The sequence below is a fragment of the Carcharodon carcharias genome, chromosome 1 (assembly GCF_017639515.1).
Source record: "Carcharodon carcharias isolate sCarCar2 chromosome 1, sCarCar2.pri, whole genome shotgun sequence".
Classification (NCBI taxonomy): domain Eukaryota; kingdom Metazoa; phylum Chordata; class Chondrichthyes; order Lamniformes; family Lamnidae; genus Carcharodon; species Carcharodon carcharias.
This window is the reverse complement of record NC_054467.1, coordinates 270,393,609-270,416,957: the sequence shown is the minus strand read 5'-3', so window position 1 is coordinate 270,416,957 and position 23,349 is coordinate 270,393,609. Positions and strand designations below refer to the sequence as shown.

Genomic DNA, 23,349 nt, shown 5'->3' with positions numbered 1-23,349 from the left:
GAGAGTGAAAGAGAGAGGGAGAGTGAAGAGAGACTGAGAGAGAAGGGAGGGTCAGAGGGAGAATGGAGAGTGAGTGAAGAGAGAGAGAGGGAGAGTGAAGAGAGAGTAAAGAAAATGAGAGAGAGGGAGTGAGTGAAGAGAGAGAGGGAGAGAGAGAGGGAGAATGATAAGTGAGTGAAGAGAGTGAGAGAGAGAGGGAGATTGAGTGAAGAGAGTGAGAGAGAGGGAGAGAGAGAGGGAGAGTGAAGAGAGAGTGAGAGAGGGAGAGAGAGGGAGAGTAAAGAGAGCGAGAGAGAGGGACAGTGAAGATTGAGTGAAGAGAGTGAGTGAAGAGAGAAAGAGAGAGAGAGTGAAGAGTGAGTGAAGAGAGTGAGTGGAGAGAGAGAGAGGGAGAGTGAAGAGAGAGTGAAGAGATTAAGAGAGAGGGATAGTGAAGAGTGAGTGAAGAGTGTGAGTGAAGAGAGAGAGTGACTGAAGAGAGAGTGAGGAAGAGGGAGGGTGAGGGGGTAGTGAAGAGTGAGTGAAGAGAGAGAGTGGGAGAATGAAGGGAGAGTGAAGGGAATGAGAGAGCAAGGGAGAGGGTGAAGAGAGGTAGAGAGGGAGAGTGGGAGAATGAAGAGTGTGTGAAGAGAATGAGAGAGAGGGAGAGAGGGCGAGTTAAGAGAGAGTGAAGAGAGTGAGAGAGGGAGAATGAAAGGAGAGTGATGAGAGTGAGAGAGAGAGATAGTGAAGAGTGAGTCAAGAGAGTGAGTGAAGAGAGCGAGAGAGAGGGAGAGTGAAGAGTGAGTGAAGAGAGTGAGAGAGAGAGAGGGAGAGTGAAGAGTGTGTGAAGAGAGTGAGAGAGAGAGAGAGGGAGAGTGAAGAGTGTGTGAAGAGAGTGAGAGAGAGACAGGGCGAGTGAAGAGAGAGTGAAGAGAGTGAGAGAGGGAGAGTGAAAGGAGAGTGATGAGAGAGATGGTGAAGAGTGAGTCAAGAAAGTGAGTGAAGAGAGCGAGAGAGGGGGAGAGTGAAGAGTGAGTGAAGAGAGTGAGAGAGAGAGAGGGAGAGTGAAGAGTGAGTGAAGAGAATGAGAGAGAGAGAGAGAGTGAAGAGAGAGTTAAGAGAGTGAAAGAGAGAGGGAGAGTGAAGAGAGACTGAGAGAGAAGGGAGGGTCAGAGGGAGAATGAAGAGTGAGTGAAGAGAGAGAGAGGGAGAGTGAAGAGAGAGTAAAGAAAATGAGAGAGAGGGAGTGAGTGAAGAGAGAGAGGGAGAGAGAGAGGGAGAATGATAAGTGAGTGAAGAGAGTGAGAGAGAGAGGGAGATTGAGTGAAGAGAGTGAGAGAGAGGGAGAGAGAGAGGGAGAGTGAAGAGAGAGTGAGAGAGGGAGAGAGAAGGAGAGTAAAGAGAGTGAGAGAGAGGGACAGTGAAGATTGAGTGAAGAGAGTGAGTGAAGAGAGTGAGAGAGGGGGAGAGTGAAGAGAGAGTGAAGAGAGCGAAGGAGGGAGAGGGAAGGGAGAGTAAAGAGAGTGAGAGAGAGGGACAGTGAAGTGTGAGTGAAGGGAGTGAGTGAAGAGAGTGAGAGAGGGGGAGAGTGAAGAGAGAGTGAAGATAATGAGAGAGAGAGGGAGAGAGAGAGGGAGAGTGAAGAGAGAGTGAAGAGAGTGAGAGAGGGGGAGAATGAAGAGAGTGAGAGAGAGGGAGACTGAGGAGTGAGTGAGGAGAGTGAGAGAGAAGGGTGAGTGAAGAGAGACTGAAGAGAGTGAGAGAGGGAGAGTAAAGAGAGTGAGAGAGGGAGAGTGAAGAGTGGGTGAAGAGAGTGAGAGAGAGAGAGAGGGAGAGTGAAGAGTGTGTGATGAGAGTGAGAGAAAGAGAGAGGGAGAGTGAAGACTGTGTGAAGAGAGTGAGAGAGAGACAGGGCGAGTGAAGAGAGAGTGAGGGAGAGTGAGGGTGAGAGGCGGTGTGAAGAATGAGTGGAGAGAGAGAGAGTGGCAGAGTGAAGGGAGAGTGAAGGGAATAAGAGAGAGAGGGAGAGAGTGAAGAGAGAGAGAGAGGGAGAGAGAGAGAGGGAGAATGATGAGTGAGTGAAGAGAGTGAGAGAGAGAGAGTGAAGAGTGAGTGAAGAGAGTGAGTGGAGAGAGAGAGGGAGAGTGAAGAGAGAGTGAAGAGAGTAAGAGAGAGAGAGGGATAGTGAAGAGTGAGTGAAGAGTGTGAGAGAGAGAGAGTGACTGAAGAGAGAGTCAGGAAGAGGGACGGTGAGGGGGTAGTGAAGAGTGAGTGAAGAGAGAGAGTGGGAGAGTGAAGGGAGTGTGAGGGAATGAGAGAGAGAGGGAGAGAGTGAAGAGAGGTAGAGAGGGAGAGAGAGAGGGAGAATGAAGAGTGTGTGAAGAGAGTGAGAGAGAGTGAAAGAGTGAGAGAGGGAGAGTGAAAGGAGAGTGATGAGAGTGAGAGAGAGATAGTGAAGACTGAGTCAAGAGAGTGAGTGAAGAAAGCGAGAGAGAGGGAGAGTGAAGAGTGAGTGAAGAGAGTGAGAGAGAGAGAGGGAGAGTGAAGAGTGAGTGAAGAGAGTGAGAGAGAGAGAGAGGGAGAGTGAAGAGTGAGTGAAGAGAGTGAGAGAGAGAGAGAGAGAGTGAAGAGAGAGTTAAGAGAGAGGGAGAGTGAAGAGAGACTGAGAGAGAAGGAAGGGTCAGAGGGAGAATGAAGAGTGAGTGAAGAGAGAGAGAGGGAGAGTGAAGAGAGAGTAAAGAAAATGAGAGAGAGGGAGTGAGTGAAGAGAGAGAGGGAGAGAGAGAGGGAGAATGATAAGTGAGTGAAGAGAGTGAGAGAGAGAAAGAGATTGAGTGAAGAGAGTGAGAGAGAGGGAGAGAGAGAGGGAGAGTGAAGAGAGAGTGAGAGAGGGAGAGAGAAGGAGAGTAAAGAGAGTGAGAGAGAGGGACAGTGAAGATTGAGTGAAGAGAGTGAGTGAAGAGAGTGAGAGAGGGGGAGAGTGAAGAGAGAGTGAAGAGAGCGAAGGAGGGAGAGGGAAGGGAGAGTAAAGAGAGTGAGAGAGAGGGACAGTGAAGTGTGAGTGAAGGGAGTGAGTGAAGAGAGAAAGAGAGAGGGAGAGTGAAGAATGATTGAAGAGAGTGAGTGAAGAGAGTGAGAGAGGGGGAGAGTGAAGAGAGAGTGAAGATAATGAGAGAGAGAGGGAGAGAGAGAGGGAGAGTGAAGAGAGAGGGAAGAGAGTGAGAGAGGGGGAGAATGAAGAGAGTGAGAGAGAGGGAGACTGGGGAGTGAGTGAGGAGAGTGAGAGAGAAGGGTGAGTGAAGAGAGACTGAAGAGAGTGAGAGAGGGAGAGTAAAGAGAGTGAGAGAGGGAGAGTGAAGAGTGGGTGAAGAGAGTGAGAGAGAGAGGGAGAGTGAAGAGAGAGTGAAGAGAGTGAAAGAGAGAGGGAGAGTGAAGAATGATTGAAGAGAGTGAGTGAAGAGAGTGAGAGAGGGGGAGAGTGAAGAGAGAGTGAAGATAATGAGAGAGAGAGGGAGAGAGAGAGGGAGAGTGAAGAGAGAGGGAAGAGAGTGAGAGAGGGGGAGAATGAAGAGAGTGAGAGAGAGGGAGACTGGGGAGTGAGTGAGGAGAGTGAGAGAGAAGGGTGAGTGAAGAGAGACTGAAGAGAGTGAGAGAGGGAGAGTAAAGAGAGTGAGAGAGGGAGAGTGAAGAGTGGGTGAAGAGAGTGAGAGAGAGAGGGAGAGTGAAGAGAGAGTGAAGAGAGTGAAAGAGAGAGGGAGAGTGAAGAGAGACTGAGAGAGAGGGAGGGTCAGAGGGAGAATGAAGAGTGAGTGAAGAGAGAGAAAGGGAGAGTGAAGAGAGAGTGAAGAAAATGAGAGAGAGAGAGGGGGAGAGAGAGGGAGAATGATAAATGAGTGAAGAGAGTGAGAGGGAGGGAGAGTGAAGAGTGAGTGAAGAGAAAGAGAGAGAGGGAGAGTGAAGGGTGAGTGAAGAGAATGAGAGAGGGAGGGAGAGAGTGAAGATTGAGTGAAGAGCGTGAGAGAGAGAGAGAGAGAGGAAGAGTGAAGAGAGTGAGAGAGGGAGAGAGAGGGAGAGTAAAGAGAGTGAGAGAGAGGGACAGTGAACAGTGAGTGAAGAGAGTGAGTGAAGAGAGGGAGAGTGAAGAATGATTGAAGAGAGTGAGTGAAGGGAGTGAGTGAAGAGAGAAAGAGAGAGGGAGAGTGAAGAATGATTGAAGATAATGAGAGAGAGAGGGAGAGTGAAGAGACTGAGAGAGAGGTAGGGTCAGAGGGAGAATGAAGAGTGAGTGAAGAGAGAGGGAGGGAGAGTGAAGAGAGAGTGAAGAAAATGAGAGAGAGAGGGAGTGAGTGAATAGAGAGAGAGGGAGAGAGAGAGGGAGAATGATAAGTGAGTGAAGAGAGTGAGAGAGAGAGGGAGATTGAGTGAAGAGAGTGAGAGAGAGGGAGAGAGAGAGGGAGAGTGAAGAGAGAGTGAAGAGAGTGAGAGAGGGAGAGTAAAGAGAGTGAGAGAGAGGGACAGTGAAGAGTGAGTGAAGAGAGTGAGTGAAGAGAGAAAGAGAGAGAGAGAGTGAAGAATGACTGAAGAGAGTGAGTGAAGGGAGCAAGAGAGGGGGAGAGTGAAGAGAGAGTGAAGAGATTGAGAGAGGGGGAGAGTGAAGAGAGTGAGAGAGAGGGAGAGTGAGGAGTGAGTGAAGAGAGTGAGAGAGAAGGGTGAGTAGAGAGAGAGTGAAGAGAGTGAGAGAGGGAGAGTAAAGAGAGTGAGAGAGGGAGAGTGAAGAGTGGGTGAAGAGAGTGAGTGAAGAGAGAGAGGGAGAGTGAATAGAGTGAGAGAGGGAGATTGAAGAGGGAGTGAAGAGAGTGAGTGAAGAGAGAGAGGGAGAGTGAAGAGAGAGTGAAGAGACTAAGAGAGAGCGAGGGATAGTGAGTGAAGAGAGTGAGAGAGAGAGAGGGAGAGTGAAGAGTGAGTGAAGAGAGTGAGAGAGAGAGAGGGTGAGTAACAAGAGAGTGAGGGAGAGGGAGGGTGAGAGGGGGAGTGAAGAGTGAGTGAAAAGAGAGAGAGAGTAGGAGAGTGAAGGGAGAGTGAAGGGAATGAGAGGGACAGGGAGAGAGTGAAGAGAGGGAGAGAGGATGAGAGAGAGGGAGAATGAAGAGTGTGTGAAGAGAGTGAGAGAGAGGGAGAGAGGGCGAGTTAAGAGAGAGTGAGAGAGGGAGAGTGAAGAGTGAGTGAAGAGAGTGCGAGAGAGAGAGTGAGTGAAGAGAGAGACAGAGGGAGAGTGAAGAGTGAGTGAAGAGAGTGAGAGAGAGGGAGAGAGGTGAACGAGTGAGGAGAGTGAGTAAGAGACAGGGAGAGAAAAGGGAGCGTGAAGAGAGTGAGAGGAGAGAGGGAGAGCGAAGAGAGAGTGAGAGAGAGGGAGAGTGAAGAGTGAGTGAAGAGAAAGAGAGCGAGGGAGAGTGAAGGGTGAGTGAAGAAAATGAGAGAGGGAGGGAGAGAGTGAAGAGTGAGTGAAGAGCGTGAGAGAGAGAGAGGGAGAGTGAAGAGTGTGAGAGAGAGAGGGAGAGTGAAGAGTGAGTGAGGAGAGTGAGAGAGAGGGAAAGTGAAGAGAGAGTGAAGAGAGAGAGAGGGAAAGTGAAGAGAGAGTGAAGAGAGAGAGAGGGAGAGTGAGTGAAGAGAGTGAGAGAGAGAGTGAGTGAAGAGAGAGAGAGGATGAGTGAATAGTGAGTGAAAAGAGTGAGAGAAAGGGAGAAAGAGTGAAGAGAGTGAGAGAGAGCGAGAGGGAGAGTGAAGAGAGATAGAAGAGATTGAAAGAGGGAGAGTAAAGAGAGTGAGAGAGGGAGAGTGAAGAGTGAGCGAAGAGAGTGAGTGAAGAGAGTGAGAGAGAGAGGGAGAGTGAAGAGTGAGTGAAGAGAGTGAGAGAGAGACTGGGCAAGTGAAGAGAGAGTGAGGGAGAGTGAGGGTGAGGGGGGTGTGAAGAATGAGTGAAGAGAGAGAGAGTGGCAAAGTGAAGGGAGAGTGAAGGGAATAAGAGAGAGAGGGAGAGAGTGAAGAGAGAGAGAGAGGGAGAGAGAGAGGGAGAATGATGAGTGAGTGAAGAGAGTGAGTGGAGAGAGAGAGAGGGTAGTGAAGAGAGAGTGAAGAGAGTAAGAGAGAGAGAGGGATATTGAAGAGTGAGTGAAGAGTGTGAGAGAGAGAGAGTGACTGAAGAGAGAGTGAGGAAGAGGGAGGGTGAGGGGGTAGTGAAGAGTGAGTGAAGAAAATGAGAGAGGGAGGGAGTGAGTGAATAGAGAGAGAGGGAGAGAGAGAGGGAGAATGATAAGTGAGTGAAGAGAGTGAGAGAGAGAGGGAGATTGAGTGAAGAGAGTGAGAGAGAGGGAGAGAGAGAGGGAGAGTGAAGAGAGAGTGAGAGAGGGAGAGAGAGGGAGAGTAAAGAGAGTGAGAGAGAGGGAAAGTGAAGATTGAGTGAAGAGAGTGAGTGAAGAGAGCGAGAGAGGGGGAGAGTGAAGAGAGAGTGAACATAGTGAGAGAGAGATGGAGAGAGCGAGGGATAGTGAAGAGTGAGTGAAGAGAGTGAGAGAGAGAGAGGGAGAGTGAAGAGTGAGTGAAGAGAGTGAGAGAGGTGGTGAGTTCAGAGAGTGAGAGAGAGGGAGAGCGAGGAATGAGTGAAGAGAGAGAGAGAAGGGTGAATAAAGAGATAGTGAAGAGAGTGAGAGAGGGAGAGTAAAGAGAGTGAGAGAGGGAGAGTGAAGAGAAAGTGAACAGAGTGAGTGAAGAGAGAGAGGGAGAGTGAACAGAGTGTGAGAGGGAGAGTGAAGAGAGAGTGAAGAGACTAAGAGAGAGCGAGGGATAGTGAAGAGTGAGTGAAGAGAGTGAGAGAGAGGGTGAGTAACAAGAGAGTGAGGGAGAGGGAGGGTGAGAGGGGGAGTGAAGAGTGAGTGAAAAGAGAGAGTAGGAGAGTGAAGGGAGAGTGAAGGGAATGAGAGAGACAGGGAGAGAGTGAAGAGAGGGAGAGAGGGTGAGAGAGAGGGAGAATGAAGAGTGTGTGAAGAGAGAGAGAGAGGGAGAGAAGGCGAGTTAAGAGAGGATGAGAGAGGGAGAGTGAAGAGTGAGTGAAGAGAGTGAGAGAGAGGGTGAGTGAAGAGAGAGACAGAGGGAGAGTGAAGAGTGAGTGAACAGAGTGAGAGAGAGGGAGAGAGGTGAGCGAGCGAAGAGAGTGAGTAAGATACAGGGAGAGAAAAGGGAGAGTGAAGAGAGTGAGAGGGAGAGAGGGAGAGCGAAGAGAGAGTGAGAGAGAGGGAGAGTGAAGAGCGAGTGAAGAGAAAGAGAGAGAGGGAGAGTGAAGGGTGAGTGAAGAGAATGAGAGAGGGAGGGAGAGAGTGAAGATTGAGTGAAGAGCATGAGAGAGAGAGAGGGAGAGTGAAGAGAGAGTGAAGAGAGTGAGAGAGGGAGAGAGAGGGAGAGTAAAGAGAGTGAGAGAGAGGGACAGTGAAGAGTGAGTGAAGAGAGTGAGTGAAGAGAGCGAGAGAGGGGGAGAGTGAAGAGAGAGTGAAGATAATGAGAGAGAGAGGGAGAGAGAGAGGGAGAGTGAAGAGACTGAGAGAGAGGGAGGGTCAGAGGGAGAATGAAGAGTGAGTGAAGAGAGAGAGAGGGAGAGTGAAGAGAGAGTGAAGAAAATGAGACAGAGAGAGGGAGTGAGTGAATAGAGAGAGAGGGAGAGAGAGAGGGAGAATGATAAGTGAGTGAAGAAAGTGAGAGAGAGAGGGAGATTGAGTGAAGAGAGTGAGAGAGAGGGAGAGAGAGAGGGAGAGTGAAGAGAGAGTGAAGAGAGTGCGAGAGAGAGAGTGAGTGAAGAGAGAGAGAGAGGGAGAGTGAAGAGTGAGTGAAGAGAGTGAGAGAGAGGGAGAGAGGTGAACGAGTGAGGAGAGTGAGTAAGAGACAGGGAGAGAAAAGGGAGAGTGAAGAGAGTGAGAGGAGAGAGGGAGAGCGAAGAGAGAGTGAGAGAGAGGGAGTGAAGAGAAAGAGAGAGAGGGAGAGTGAAGGGTGAGTGAAGAGAATGAGAGAGGTAGTGAGAGAGTGAAGAGTGAGTGAAGAGCGTGAGAGAGAGAGAGGGAGAGTGAAGAGAGAGTGAAGAGAGTGAGAGAGAGGGAAAGTGAAGAGAGAGTGAAGAGAGAGAGAGAGGGAAAGTGAAGAGAGAGTGAAGAGAGAGAGAGGGAAAGTGAGTGAAGAGAGTGAGAGAGATAGTGAGTGAAGAGAGAGAGAGGGTGAGTGAATAGTGAGTGAACAGAGTGAGAGAAAGGGAGAAAGAGTGAAGAGAGTGATTGAGAGGGAGAGGGAGAGTGAAGAGAGAGTGAAGAGATTGAAAGAGGGAGAGTAAAGAGAGTGAGAGAGGGATAGTGAAGAGTGAGTGAAGAGAGTGAGAGAGAGAGAGGGAAAGTGAAGAGTGAGTGAAGAGTGTGAGAGAGAGAGGGAGAGTGAAGAGAGAGTGAGAGAGAGGGAGTGTGAGGAAGAGTGAAGAGTGAGTGAAGAGAGAGAGAGGGAGAGTGAAGGGAGCGTGATGAGCGTGAGAGAGAGACTGAGTGAAGAGAGAGAGACAGCATGTGTGAATAGTGAGTGAACAGAGTGAGAGAGCGATGGAGAAAGAGTGAAGAGAGTGAGAGAGAGGGAGAGAGTGAGAGGGAGAGGGAAGAGAGTGAGAGAGAGGGAGAGTGAAGAGAGCGTGAAAAGAGTGAGAGAGAAGGGTGAGTGAAGTGAGAGTGAAGAGAGTGAGAGAGGGAGAGTAAAGAGAGTGAGAGAGGGAGAGTGAAGAGTGAGTGAGAGAGTGAGTGAAGAGAGAGGGAGGGTGAAGTGCGGGTGAAGATGGGAGAGAGGGAGAGTGAAGAGTGAGTGAAGAGAGCGAGAGAAGAGAAAAGAGAGAGAGAGTGAAGAATGAGTGAAGAGAGTGAGTGAAGAGGGCAAGAGAGAGAAAGGGAGAGTGAAGAGAGAATGAAGAATGTGAGAGAGAGGGAGAGTGAAGAGTGAGTGAAGAGAGTGGGAGAGAGAGAGGGAGAGTGAAGAGAGAATGAAGAATGTGAGAGAGAGAGAGAGTGAAGAGTGAGTGAAGAGAGTGAGAGAGAGGGAGAGTGAAGAGAGAGTGAAGAAAGTGAGAGAGAGTGGGGGAGAGTGAAGAGTGAGAGTGAGTGAAAAGAGTGAGAGAAAGGGAGAAAGAGTGAAGAGAGTGAGAGAGAGGGAGAAGGAGAGTGAAGAGAGATAGAAGAGATTGAAACAGGGAGAGTAAAGAGAGTGAGAGAGAGAGAGGGAGAGTGAAGAGTGAAGAGAGTGAGAGAGAGACTGGGCAAGGGAAGAGAGAGTGAGGGAGAGTGAGGGTGAGAGGGGGTGTGAAGAACGAGTGAAGAGAGAGAGAGAGTGGCAGAGTGAAGGGACAGTGAAGAGAATAAGAGAGAGAGGGAGAGTAAAGAGAGCGAGAGAGAGGGACAGTGAAGATTGAGTGAAGAGAGTGAGTGAAGAGAGAAAGAGAGAGAGAGTGAAGAATGAGTGAAGAGAGTGAGTGAAGAGAGCGAGAGAGGGGGAGAGTGAAGAGAGACTGAACATAGTGAGAGAGAGATGGAGAGAGAGAGGGAGAGTGAAGAGAGTGAAGAGATTGAGAGAGGTGGTGAGTGAAGAGAGTGAGAGAGAGGGAGAGCGAGGAGTGAGTGAAGAGAGTGAGAGAGAAGGGTGAGTAAAGAGATAGTGAAGAGAGAGTGAACAGAGTGTGAGAGGGAGAGTGAAGAGAGAGTGAAGAGACTAAGAGAGAGCGAGGGATAGTAAAGAGTGAGTGAAGAGAGTGAGAGAGAGGGTGAGTAACAAGAGAGTGAGGGAGAGGGAGGGTGAGAGGGGGAGTGAAGAGTGAGTGAAAAGAGAGAGTAGGAGAGTGAAGGGAGAGTGAAGGGAATGAGAGAGACAGGGAGAGAGTGAAGAGAGGGAGAGAGGGTGAGAGAGAGGGAGAATGAAGAGTGTGTGAAGAGAGAGAGAGAGGGAGAGAAGGCGAGTTAAGAGAGGATGAGAGAGGGAGAGTGAAGAGTGAGTGAAGAGAGTGAGAGAGAGGGTGAGTGAAGAGAGAGACAGAGGGAGAGTGAAGAGTGAGTGAACAGAGTGAGAGAGAGGGAGAGAGGTGAGCGAGCGAAGAGAGTGAGTAAGATACAGGGAGAGAAAAGGGAGAGTGAAGAGAGTGAGAGGGAGACAGGGAGAGCGAAGAGAGAGTGAGAGAGAGGGAGAGTGAAGAGCGAGTGAAGAGAAAGAGAGAGAGGGAGAGTGAAGGGTGAGTGAAGAGAATGAGAGAGGGAGGGAGAGAGTGAAGATTGAGTGAAGAGCATGAGAGAGAGAGAGGGAGAGTGAAGAGAGAGTGAAGAGAGTGAGAGAGGGAGAGAGAGGGAGAGTAAAGAGAGTGAGAGAGAGGGACAGTGAAGAGTGAGTGAAGAGAGTGAGTGAAGAGAGCGAGAGAGGGGGAGAGTGAAGAGAGAGTGAAGATAATGAGAGAGAGAGGGAGAGAGAGAGGGAGAGTGAAGAGACTGAGAGAGAGGGAGGGTCAGAGGGAGAATGAAGAGTGAGTGAAGAGAGAGAGAGGGAGAGTGAAGAGAGAGTGAAGAAAATGAGACAGAGAGAGGGAGTGAGTGAAGAGAGTGAGAGAGAGAGAGGGAGAGTGAAGAGTGAGTGAAGAGAGTGAGAGAGGTGGTGTGAGTAAAGAGATAGTGAAGAGAGTGAGAGAGGGAGAGTAAAGAGAGTGAGAGAGGGAGAGTGAAGAGTGAGTGAAGAGAGTGGGTGAAGACAGAGAGGGAGAGTGTAGAGTGAGTGAAGAAAGTGAGTGAAGAGAGAGAGGGAAGAGACTAATAGAGAGCGAGGGATAGTGAAGAGTGAGTGAAGAGAGTGAGAGAGAGAGGGAGAGTGAAGAGTGAGTGAAGAGAGTGAGAGAGAGAGAGAGGGTGAGTAACAAGAGAGTGAGGGAGAGGGAGGGTGAGAGGGGGAGTGAAGAGTGAGTGAAAAGAGGGGGAGTGGGAGCGTGAAGGGAGAGCGAAGGGAATGAGAGAGACAGGGAGAGAGTGAAGAGAGGGAGAGAGGGTGAGAGAGAGGGAGAATGAAGAGTGTGTGAAGAGAGTGAGAGAGAGGGAGAGAGGGCGAGTTAAGAGAGAGTGAGAGAGGGAGAGTGAAGAGTGAGTGAAGAGAGTGCGAGAGAGAGAGTGAGTGAAGAGAGAGACAGAGGGAGAGTGAACAGTGAGTGAACAGAGTGAGAGAGAGGGAGAGAGGTGAGCGAGCGAAGAGAGTGAGTAAGAGACAGGGAGAGAAAAGGGAGAGTGAAGAGAGTGAGAGGGAGAGAGGGAGAGCGAAGAGAGAGTGAGAGAGAGGGAGAGTGAAGAGTGAGTGAAGAGAAAGAGAGAGAGGGAGAGTGAAGGGTGAGTGAAGAGAATGAGAGAGGGAGGGAGAGAGTGAAGAGTGAGTGAAGAGCCTGAGAGCGAGAGAGAGAGGGAGAGTGAAGAGAGAGTGAAGAGTGTGAGAGAGAGAGGGAGAGTGAAGAGTGAGTGAAGAAAGTGAGAGAGAGGGAAAGTGAAGAGAGAGAGAGAGGGAGAGTGAAGAGAGAGTGAAGAGAGAGAGAGGGAGAGTGAGTGAAGAGAGTGAGAGAGATAGTGAGTGAAGAGAGAGAGAGATGGTGAGTGAATAGTGAGTGAACAGAGTGAGAGAAAGGGAGAAAGAGTGAAGAGAGTGATTGAGAGGGAGAGGGAGAGTGAAGAGAGAGTGAAGAGATTGAAAGAGGGAGAGTAAAGAGAGTGAGAGAGGGAGAGTGAAGAGTGAGTGAAGAGAGTGAGTGAAGAGAGAGAGGGAGAGTGAAGATAGAGTGAAGAGAGTAAGAAAGAGAGAGTGAGTGAAGAGAGTGTGTGAAGAGAGTGAGAGAGAGGGAGAGAGGGCAAGTTAAGAGAGAGTGAAAAGAGTGAGAGAGGGAGAGTGAAAGGAGAGTGAAGAGATTGAGAGAGTGGGAGAGTGAAGAGTGAGTTAAGAGAGTGAGTGAAGAGAGTGAGAGAGAGGGAGAGTGAAGAGTGAGTGAAGAGAGTGAAAGAGAGGGAGAGTGAAGAGTGTGTGAAGAGATTGAGATAGAGAGGGAGAGTGAAGAGAGTGAGAGAGAGGGAGCGAAAGTGAAGAGTGAGTGAAGAGTGTGAGAGAGAGAGGGAGAGTGAAGAGAGAGTGAGAGAGAGGGAGTGTGAGAGGAAGAGTGAAGAGTGAGTGAAGAGAGAGAGAGGGAGAGTGAAGGGAGCGTGATGAGCGTGAGAGAGAGACTGAGTGAAGAGAGAGAGACAGCATGTGTGAATAGTGAGTGAACAGAGTGAGAGAGCGAGGGAGAAAGAGTGAAGAGAGTGAGAGAGAGGGAGAGAGTGAGAGAGAGGGAGAGTGAAGAGAGCGTGAAAAGAGTGAGAGAGAAGGGTGAGTGAAGAAAGAGTGAAGAGAGTGAGAGAGGGAGAGTAAAGAGAGTGAGAGAGGGAGAGTGAAGAGTGAGTGAGAGAGTGAGTGAAGAGAGAGGGAGGGTGAAGTGCGGGTGAAGATGGGAGAGAGGGAGAGTGAAGAGTGAGTGAAGAGAGTGAGAGAAGAGAAAAGAGAGAGAGAGTGAAGAATGAGTGAAGAGAGTGAGTGAAGAGAGCGAGAGAGAGAGGGAGAGTGAAGAGAGAATGAAGAATGTGAGAGAGAGGGAGAGTGAAGAGTGAGTGAAGAGAGTGGGACAGAGAGAGGGAGAGTGAAGAGAGAATGAAGAATGTGAGAGAGGGAGAGTGAAGAGTGAGTGAAGAGAGTGAGAGAGAGGGAGAGTGAAGAAAGTGAGAGAGAGTGGGGGAGAGTGAAGAGTGAGAGAGAGGGTGAGAGAGAGAGGGAGATTGAAGAATCAGTGAAGAGTGTGAGAGAGAGAGGGAGAGTGAAGAGAGAGTGAGAGAGAGCGAGGGTGAGAGGGAGAGTGAAGAGTGAGTGAAGAGAATGAGAGAGAGAGGGAGAGAGTGAAGAGAGAGGAGAGAGAGGGAGAACGAAGAATGAGTGAAGAGACTGAGAGAGAGAGGGAGAGTCAGTGAAGAGAGTGGGAGAGAGGGAGAGAGAGGGAAGAGTGAAGAGTGAGTGAAGAGAGCGAGACAGAGGGAGAGTGAAGACCGAGTGAAGAGAGGGAAAGAGAGAGGGAGATGAAGAGGGAGTGAAGAGAGTGAGAAAGATGGAGGGAGATTGAAGAGTGAGTGAAGAGAGTGAGAGTGAGTGAGAGAGTGAGTGAAGAGAGGGAGAGTGGGAGAGTGAAGAGTGAGTGAAGAGAAAGAGAGAGAGGGAGAGTGAAGGGAGATTGAGTGAAGAGACTGAGAGAGGGATGGAGAGAGTGAGAGTGAGTAAAGAGAGTGAGAGAGGAGAGAAAGAGAGGAGAGTGAAGAATGAATGAAGAGAGTGAGTGAAGAGAGCGAGAGAGGGGGAGAGTGAAGAGTGAGTGATGAGAGTGAGAGAGAGAGTGTGAGAGTGAAGAGAGAGTGAAGAGATTGAGAGAGAGAGGGGGACAGTGAAGAGTGAGAGAGAGGGAGAGAGAGAGGGAGAAGGAAGAATGAGTAAATAGTGTGAGAGAGAGGAGAGTGAACAGAGTGTGAGAGAGAGGGAGGGTGAGAGGGAGTGTGCAGAGTGAGTGAAGAGAATGAGAGAGAGAGAGAGTGAGTGAAGAGAGAGTGAGAGGGAGAGAGGGAGAACGAAGAGAGAGTGAGAGAGAGGGAGAGCGAAGAGTGAGTGAAGAGAAAGAGAGTGAGGGAGAGTGAAGGGAGAGTGAAGAGAATGAGAAAGGGAGGGAGAGAGTGAAGAGTGAGTGACGAGAGTGAGAGGGAGAGAGGGAGAGTGAAGAGAGTTAATGAGAGAAGGATAGTGAAGAGTGTGTGAAGAGAGTGAGTGAGAGAGAGGGAGAGTGAAGAGCGAGTGAAGAGAGTGAGAGAGAGGAAGGGTGAGTGAAGAGAGGGAGAGAGAGAGAAGGAGAATGAAGATTGTGTGAAGAGAGTGAGAGAGAGGGAGAGAGGGCGAGTTAAGAGAGAGTGAAGAGAGTGAGAGAGGGAGAGTGAAAGGAGAGTGAAGAGATTGAGAGAGTGGGAGAGTGAAGTGTGAGTCAAGAGAGTGAGTGAAGAGAGTGAGAGAGAGGAAGAGTGAAGAGTGAGTGAAGAGAGTGAGAGAGAGAGAGTGAAGAGTGTGTGAAGAGAGTGAGAGAGAGGGCGAGTTAAGAGAGAGTGAGAGAGGGAGAGTGAAGAATGAGTGAACAGAGTGAGAGAGAGGGAGAAAGGTGAGCGAGCGAAGAGAGTGAGTAAGAGACAGGGAGAGAAAAGGTAGAGTGAAGAGAGTGAGAGGGAGAGAGGGAGAGCGAAGAGAGAGTGAGAGAGAGGGAGAGTGAAGAGTGAGTGAAGAGAAAGAGAGAGAGGGAGAGTGAAGGGTGAGTGAAGAGCGTGAGAGAGAGAGAGAGAGAGGGAGAGTGAAGAGTTAGTGAAGAGTGTGAGAGAGAGAGGGAGAGTGAAGAGTGAGTGAAGAGAGTGAGAGAGAGGGAGAGTGAAGAGAGAGTGAAGAGAGAGAGAGGGAGAGTGAAGAGAGAGTGAAGAGAGAGAGAGAGAGAGTGAGTGAAGAGAGAAGAGGGTGAGTGAATAGTGAGTGAACAAAGTGAGAGAAAGGGAGAAAGAGTGAAGAGAGTGAGAGAGAAGGAGAGGGAGAATGAAGAGAGAGTGAAGAGATTGAAAGAGGGAGAGTAAAGAGAGTGAGAGAGGGAGAGTGAAGAGTGAGTGAAGAGACTGAAAGAGAGAGAGGGTGAGTGAAGAGAGAGTGAGGGAGAGGGAGGGTGAGGGGGGATTGAAGAGTGAGTGAAGAGAGTGAGAGATTGGGAGAGTGAATGGAGAGTGAAGGGAATGAGAGAGAGAGGGAGAGAATGAAGAGAGAGAGAGAGAGTGAGAGAGTGAGGGAGAATGAAAAGTGTGTGAAGAGAGTGAGAGAGAGGGAGTGAAAGGAGAGTGAAGAGAGTGAGAGAGAGGGAGAGTGAAGAGAGAGTCAAGAGAGTGAGTGAAGAGAGCGAGAGAGGAAGAGTGAAGAGTGAGTGAAGAGAGTGAGAGAGAGGGAGAGTGAAGAGAGAGTGAAGAGAGTGAGAGAGAGGGAGGGAAAGTGAAGAGTGAGTGAAGAGTGTGAGAGAGAGAGGAAGAGTGAAGAGTGAGTGAAGAGAGAGAGAGGGAGAGTGAAGGGAGAGTGAAGAGCATGAGAGAGAGACTGAGTAAAGAGAGAGAGACAGCGTGTGTGAATAGTGAGTGAACAGAGTGATAGAGCGAAGGAGAAAGAGTGAAGAGAGTGAGAGAGAGGGAGAGAGTGAGAGGGAGAGAGAAGAGAGTGAGAGAGAGGGAGAGTGAAGAGCGTGAAAAGAGTGAGAGAGAAGGGTGAGTGAAGAGAGAGTGAAGAGAGTGAGAGAGGGAGATTAAAGAGAGTGAGAGAGGGAGAGTGAAGAGTGAGTGAGAGAGTGAGTGAAGAGAGAGGGAGAGTGAAGTGCGGGTGAAGATGGGAGAGAGGGAGAGTGAAGAGTGAGTGAAGAGAGTGAGAGAGAGAGAGGGAGAGTGAAGAGAGAATGAAGAGAGTGAGAGAGAGGGAGAGTGAAGAGTGAGTGAAGAGAGTGAGAGAGAAAGAGAGTGAAGAAAGAGTGAAGAGAGTGAGAGAGAGAGGGGGAGAGTGAAGAGTGAGAGAGAGGGAGAGAGAGAGAGGGAGAATGAAGAATCAGTGAAGAGTGTGAGAGAGAGAGGGAGAGAGAAGAGAGAGTGAGAGAGAGCGAGGGCGAGAGGGAGAGTGAAGAGTGAGTGAAGAGAATGAGAGAGAGAGGGAGAGAGTGAAGAGAGAGAGGGAGAGAGAGAGGGAGAATGAAGAATGAGTGAAGAGACTGAGAGGGAGAGGGAGAGGGAGAGTCAGTGAAGAGAGTGGGAGAGAGGGAGAGAGAGGGAAGAGTGAAGAGTGAGTGAAGAGAGCGAGACAGAGGGAGAGTGAAGACCGAGTGAAGAGAGGAAGAGAGAGAGGGAGAGTGAAGAGGGAGTGAAGAGTGAGAAAGATGGAGGGAGATTGAAGAGTGAGTGAAGCGAGTGAGAGAGAGAGTGAGTGAAGAGAGAGAGAGGGAGAGTGAAGATTGAGTGAAGAGAAAGAGAGAGAGGGAGAGTGAAGGGAGATTGAGTGAAGATACTGAGAGAGGGATGGAGAGAGTGAAGAGTGAGTAAAGAGAGTGAGAGAGAAGGGAAAGAGAGAAGGAGAGTGAAGAATGAATGAAGAGAGTGAGTGAAGAGAGCGAGAGAGGGTGAGAGTGAATAGTGAGTGATGAGAGTGAGAGAGAGAGTGTGAGAGTGAAGAGAGAGTGAAGAGATTGAGAGAGAGAGGGGGAGAGTGAAGAGTGAGAGAGAGGGAGAGAGAGAGGGAGAATGAAGAATGAGTAGATAGTGTGAGAGAGAGAAGGAGAGTGAACAGAGTGTGAGAGAGAGGGAGGGTGAGAGGGAGTGTGCAGAGTGAGTGAAGAGAATGAGAGAGAGAGGGAGAGAGTGAAGAGAGAGAGAGTGGGAGAGAGAGGGAGAATGAAGAATGAGTGAAGAGAGTGGGGGAGAGGGAGAGAGACAGTGAAGAGAGAGTGAGAGGGAGAGAGGGAGAGCGAAGAGAGAGTGAGAGAGTGGGAGATTGAAGCATGAGTCAAGAGAGTGAGTGAATAGAGTGAGAAAGATGGAGGGAGATTGAAGAGTGAGTGAAGAGAGTGAGAGAATGAGAGAGTGAGTGAAGAGAGAGTGAGAGGGAGAGAGGGAGAACGAAGAGAGAGTGAGAGAGAGGGAGAGTGAAGAGTGAGTGAAGAGAAAGAGAGTGAGGGAGAGTGAAGGGAGAGTGAAGAGAATGAGAAAGGGAGGGAGAGAGTGAAGAGTGAGTGAAGAGAGTGAGAAGGAGAGAGGGAGAGTGAAGAGAATTAATGAGAGAGGGGGATAGTGAAGAGCGAGTGAAGAGAGTGAGAGAGAGGGAGGGTGAGTGAAGAGAGGGAGAGAGAGAGGGAGAATGAAGATTGTGTGAAGAGAGTGAGAGAGAGGGAGAGAGGGCGAGTTAAGAGAGAGTGAAGAGAGTGAGAGAGGGAGAGTGAAAGGAGAGTGAAGAGATTGAGAGAGTGGGAGAGTGAAGTGTGAGTCAAGAGAGTGAGTGAAGAGAGCGAGAGAGAGGAAGAGTGAAGAGTGAGTGAAGAGAGTGAGAGAGAGAGTGAAGAGTGTGTGAAGAGAGTGAGAGAGAGAGGGAGAGTGAAGAGAGAGTGAAGAGAGTGAGAGAGAGGGAGGGAGAGTTAAGAATGAGTGAAGAGAGTGAGAGAGAGAGGGAGAGTGAAGAGAGAGTGAGAGAGAGGGAGGGTGAGAGGGAGAGTGAAGAGTGAGTGAAGAGCGAAAGCGGGAGAGTGAAGGGAGAGCGAAGAGAATGAGAGAGAGAGGGAGAAAGTGAAGAGAAAGAGAGAGGGAGAGAGAGAGGGAGAATGATGAGTGAGTGAAGAGAGCGAGAGAGGGAGAGTGATGGGAGAGAGAGGGTGTGTAAATGGTGAGTGAACAGAGTGAGAGAGGGGGAGAAAGAGTGAAGAGAGTGAGAGAGAGGGAGAGAGATAGAGGGAGAGTGAAGAGAGAGTGAAGAGAGCGAGAGAGGGAGAGTAAAGAGAGTGAGAGAGGGAGAGTGAGGAGTGAATGAAGAGAGTGAGTGAAGAGAGAGGGAGAATGAAGAGAGAGTGAAGAGTGTGAGAGAGAGAGGGAGAGTGAAGAGTGAGTGAAGAGAGTGAGTGAAGAGAGAAAGGGAGAGGGAGAGTGAAGAATGAGTGAAGAGAGTGAGTGAAGAGAACGAGTGAGGGGGAGAGTGAAGAGTGAGTGAAGAGAGTGAGAGAGAGTGAGAGAGAGGTAGAGTGAAGAGAGAGTGAGAGAGAGAGGGGGAGGGTGAAGAGTGAGAGAGAGGGAGAGAGGGCAAGTTAAGAGAGAGTGAAGAGAGCGAGACAGAGGGAGAGTGAAGACCGAGTGAAGAGAGGAAGAGAGAGGGAGAGTGAAGAGGGAGTGAAGAGTGATAAAGATGGAAGGAGATTGAAGAGTGAGTGAAGCGAGTGAGAGAGAGAGAGAGAGTGAGTGAAGAGAGAGAGAGGTAGAGTGAAGATTGAGTGAAGAGAAAGAGAGGGAGGGAGAGTGAAGGGAGATTGAGTGAAGATACTGAGAGAGGGATGGAGAGAGTGAAGAGCAAGTAAAGAGAGTAAGAGAGAGAGAGGGAGAGTGAAGAGAGAGTGAAGAATGTGAGAGGGAGGGAGAGTGCAGAGTGAGTGAAGAGAGTGAGAGAGAGTGAGAGAGAGGTAGAGTGAAGAGAGAGTGAGAGAGAGAGGGGGAGGGTGAAGAGTGAGAGAGAGGGAGAGAGGGCAAGTTAAGAGAGAGTGAAGAGAGTGAGAGAGGGAGAGTGAAAGGAGAGTGAAGAGAGTGAGAGAGAGGGAGAGTGAAGAGAGAGTCAAGAGAGTGAGTGAAGAGAGCGAGAGAGAGGAAGAGTGAAGAGTGAGTGAAGAGAGTGAGAGAGAGGGAGAGTGAAGAGTGTGTGAAGAGATTGAGATAGAGCGGAAGAGTGAAGAGTGAGTGAAGAGATTGAGATAGAGTGGAAGAGTGAAGAGAGAGTGAAGAGAGTGAGAGAGAGGGTGGGAAAGTGGAGTGATTGAAGAGTGTGAGAGAGAAAGGGAGAGTGAAGAGAGAGTGAGAGAGAGGGAGTATGAGAGGAAGAGTGAAGAGTGAGTGAAGAGAGAGAGAGGGAGAGTGAAGGGAGAGTGAAGAGCATGAGAGAGAGACTGAGTGAAGAGAGAGAGACAGCGTGTGTGAATAGTGAGTGAACAGAGTGAGAGAGCGAAGGAGAAAGAGTGAAGAGAGTTAGAGAGAGGGAGAGAGAGAGATGGAGAGTGAAGAGCATGAAAAGAGTGAGAGAGAATGGTGAGTGAAGAGAGAGTGAAGAGAGTGAGAGATGGAGAGTGAAGAGTGAGTGAGAGAGTGAGTGAAGAGAGAGGGAGAGTGAAGTCCGGGTGAAGATGGGAGAGAGGGAGAGTGAAGAGTGAGTGAAGAGAGTGAGAGAGAGAGAGGGAGAGTGAAGAGAGAGTGAAGAGAGTGAGAGAGAGAGAGGGGGAGAGTGAAGAGTGAGAGAGAGGGAGAGAGAGAGGGAGAATGAAGAATCAGTGAAGAGTGTGACAGAGAGAGGGTGAGTGAAGAGAGAGTGAGAGAGAGCGAGGGTGAGAGGGAGAGTGAAGAGTGAGTGAAGAGAATGAGAGAGAGAGGGAGAGAGTGAAGAGAGAGGTAGAGAGAGAGGGAGAATGAAGAATGAGTGAAGAGACTGAGAGAGAGAGGGAGAGTCAGTGAAGAGAGTGGGAGAGAGGGAGAGAGAGGGAAGAGTGAAGAGTGAGTGAAGAGAGCGAGACAGAGGGAGAGTGAAGACCGAGTGAAGAGAGGGAGACAGAGAGGGAGAGTGAAGAGAGAGTGAAGAGAGTGAGAGAGAGGGAGGGAAAGTGAAGAGTGAGTGAAGAGTGTGAGAGAGAGAGGGAGAGTGAAGAGAGAGTGAGAGAGAGGGAGTATGAGAGGAAGAGTGAAGAGTGAGTGAAGAGAGAGAGAGGGAGAGTGAAGGGAGAGTGAAGAGCGTGAGAGAGAGACTGAGTGAAGAGAGAGAGACAGCGTGTGTGAATAGTGAGTGAACAGAGTGATAGAGCGAAGGAGAAAGAGTGAAGAGAGTGAGAGAGAGGGAGAGAGCGAGAGGGAGAGGGAAGAGAGTGAGAGAGAGGGAGAGTGAAGAGCGTGAAAAGAGTGAGAGAGAAGGGTGAGTGAAGAGAGAGTGAAGAGAGTGAGAGAGGGAGATTAAAGAGAGTGAGAGAGGGAGAGTGAAGAGTGAGTGAGAGAGTGAGTGAAGAGAGAGGGAGAGTGAAGTGCGGGTGAAGATGGGAGAGAGGGAGAGTGAAGAGTGAGTGAAGAGATTGAGAGAGAGAGAGGGAGAGTGAAGAGAGAATGAAGAGAGTGAGAGAGAGGGAGAGTGAAGAGTGAGTGAAGAGAGTGAGAGAGAAAGAGAGTGAAGAGAGAGTGAAGAGAGTGAGAGAGAGAGGGGGAGAGTGAAGAGTGAGAGAGAGGGAGAGAGAGAGAGAATGAAGAATCAGTGAAGAGTGTGAGAGAGAGAGGGAGAGAGAAGAGAGAGTGAGAGAGAGCGAGGGCGAGAGGGAGAGTGAAGAGTGAGTGAAGAGAATGAGAGGGAGAGGGAGAGAGTGAAGAGAGAGAGAGGGAGAGAGAGAGGGAGAATGAAGAATGAGTGAAGAGACTGAGAGAGAGAGGGGGAGTCAGTGAAGAGAGTGGGAGAGAGGGAGAGAGAGGGAAGAGTGAAGAGTGAGTGAAGAGAGCAAGACAGAGGGAGAGTGAAGACCGAGTGAAGAGAGGGAGAGAGAGAGGGAGAGTGAAAAGAGAGTGAGAGAGAGGGAGGGTGAGAGGGAGAGTGAAGAGTGAGTGAAGAGAATGAGTGAGAGAGGGAGAGAGTGAAGAGAGAGAGGGAGAGAGAGGGAGAATGAAGAATGAGTGAAGAGAGTGAGAGGGAGAGATAGAGGGAGAATGAAGAATGATTGAAGAGTGTGAGAGGGGGAGAGTGAAGAGAGAGTGAGAGAGAGGGACGGTGAGAGGGAGAGTGAAGAGTGAGTGAAGAGAATGAGAGAGAGAGGGAGAGAGTGAAGATAGAAAGAGAGGGAGAGAGAGAGGGAGAATGAAGAATGAGTGAAGAGAGTGAGAGGGAGAGTTAGAGGAGAGTGAAGAGTGAGTGAAGTGAAAGAGAGAGAGGGAGAGTGAAGGGAATGAGAGAGAGAGTGTGAGAGAGTGAAGAGAGGGGGAGAGGGAAGAGAGAGGGAGAATGAAGAGTGTGTGAAGACTGTGAGAGAGAGGGAGAGAGGGTGAATTAAGAGAGAGCGAAGAGAGTGAGAGAGGGAGGGAGAGAGGGAAGAGTGAGTGAAGAGAGTGAGGGAGAGAGATGAAGAGTGAAGGGAGAATGAAGAGTGTGAGAGAGTGAGGGAGAGTGAAGAGTGAGTGAAGAGAGTTAGTGAAGAGAGAAGGAGAGAGGGAGAGTGAAGAATGAGTGAAGAGACTGCGTGAAGAGTGCGAGAGAAGGGGAGAGCGAAGAGTGAGTGATGAGAGTGAGAGAGAGAGAGGGAGAGTGAAGAGAGAGTGAAGAGTGTGAGAGAGAGGGAGAGTGAAGAGTGAGTGAAGAGAGTGAGAAAGAGGGAGGGAGATTGAAGAGTGAGTGAAAAGAGTGAGAGAGAGAGTGAGTGAAGTGAGAGAGAGAGGGAGAAAGAAGAGTAAGTGAACAGAGTGAGAGAGAGGGAGAGTGAAGAGAGAGTGAAGAGAGTGAGAGAGAGGGAGGGAGATGAGCGCTCGAAGAGAGTCAGTAAGAGACAGGGAGAGAAAAGGGAGAGCGAAGAGAGAGTGAGAGAGAGGGAGAGTGAAGAGTGAGTGAAGAGAATGAGAGAGGGAGGGAGAGAGTGAAGAGTGAGTGAAGAGAGTGAGAGAGAGGGAGAGTGAAAAGAGAGTGAAGAGTGTGAGAGAGAGAGGGAGAGTGAAGAGTGAGTGAAAGGAGTGAGAGAGAGTGAAGAGAGAGTGAAGAGAGAGAGAGAGGGAGAGTGAAGAGAGAGTGAAGAGAGAGAGAGAGGGAGAGCATGAAGAGAGTGAGAGAGAGAGTGAGTGAAGAAAGAGAGAGAGGGTGAGTGAATAGTGAGTGAACAGAGTGTGAGAGAGAGGGAGAAAGAGTGAAGAGAGTGAGAGAGAAGGAGAGAGAGAGGGAGAGTGAAGAGTGAGTGAAGAGAGTGAGAGAGAGAGAGGGTGAGTAAAAAGAGAGTGAGGGAGAGGGAGCATGAGAAGGGGATTGAAGAGTGAGTGAAGAGAGAGAGAGAGTGGGAGAGTGAAGTGAGAGTGAAGGGAATGAGAGAGAGAGTGAGAGAGTGAAGAGAGGGGGAGAGGGAAGAGAGAGGGAGAATGAAGAGTGTGTGAAGAGAGTGAGAGAGAGGGAGAGAGGGTGAATTAAGAAAGAGTGAAGAGAGTGAGAGAGGGAGACTGAAAGGAGAGTGAAGAGAGAGAGAGAGGGAAAGTGAAGAGAAAGTGAAGAGAGAGAGAGAGGGAGAGTGAGTGAAGAGAGTGAGAGAGAGTGAGTGAAGACAGAGAGAGGGTGAGTGAATAGTGAGTGAACAGAGTGAGGGAGAGAGGGAGAAAGAGTGAAGAGAGTGCGAGAGAGGGAGAATAAAATGTGTGAAGAGTGTGAGAGAGAGAGGGAGAGTGAAAAGAGAGTGAGAGAGAGGGAGGGTGAGAGGGAGAGTGAAGAGTGAGTGAAGAGGATGAGTGAGAGAGGGAGAGAGTGAAGAGAGAGAGAGGGAGAGAGAGGGAGAATGAAGAATGAGTGAAGAGAGTGAGAGGGAGAGATAGAGGAGAGTGAAGAGTGAGTGAAGAGAGCGAGACAGAGGGAGAGTGAAGAGTGAGTGAAGAGAGTGAGAGAGAGAGAGGGAGAGTGAAAAGTGAGTGAAGAGAGTGAGAAACAGGGAGGGAGAGTGAAGAGTGAGTGAAGAGAGTGAGAAAGAGGGAGGGAGACTGAAGAGTGAGTGAAGAGAGTGATAGAAAGAGAGTGAGTGAAGAGAGAGAGAGAGGGAGAGTGAAGAGTGAGTGAAGTGAAAGAGAGAGAGGGAGAGTGAAGGGAATGAGAGAGAGAGTGTGAGAGAGTGAAGAGAGGGGGAGAGGGAAGAGAGAGGTAGAATGAAGAGTGTGTGAAGAGAGTGAGAGAGAGGGAGAGAGGGTGAATTAAGAGAGAGTGAAGAGAGTGAGAGAGGGAGGGAGAGAGGGAAGAGTGAGTGAAGAGAGTGAGGGAGAGAGATGAAGAGTGAAGGGAGAATGAAGAGTGTGAGAGAGTGAGGGAGAGTGAAGAGGGAGTGAAGAGAGTGAGAAAGAGGGAGGGAGATTGACGATTGAGTGAAGAGAGTGAGAGAGAGGAGAGTGAAGAGAGTGTGAAGAGATTGAGAGAGAGAGGGGGAGAGTGAAGAGGGAGAGAGAGGGAGAGAGGGAGAATGAAGAATCAGTGAAGATTGTGAGAGAGAGAGGGAGAGTGAAGAGAGAGTGAGAGAGAGGGAGGGTGAGAGCTAGTGTGAAGAGTGAGTGAAGAGAATGAGAGAGAGGGAGAGAGTGAAGAGAGAGAGAGAGAGGGAGAGAGAGAGGGAGAATGAAGAATGAGTGAAGAGGGTGAGAAAGAGAGGGAGAGTCAGTGAAGATACTGAGAGAGAGGAAGAGAGGGAGAGTGAAGAGTGAGTGAGAGTGAAGAGTGAGTGAAGAGAGTGAGAGAGAG

General features: G+C 49.7%; 1 protein-coding gene across 1 annotated transcript in view; it reads right to left on the bottom strand.

Moving 5' to 3' along the window:
- LOC121283107 (probable carboxypeptidase X1) overlaps positions 1-23,349 on the bottom strand; it is a 1,354,098-nt gene that overhangs the window by 481,179 nt on the left and 849,570 nt on the right. The window lies entirely within an intron of this gene.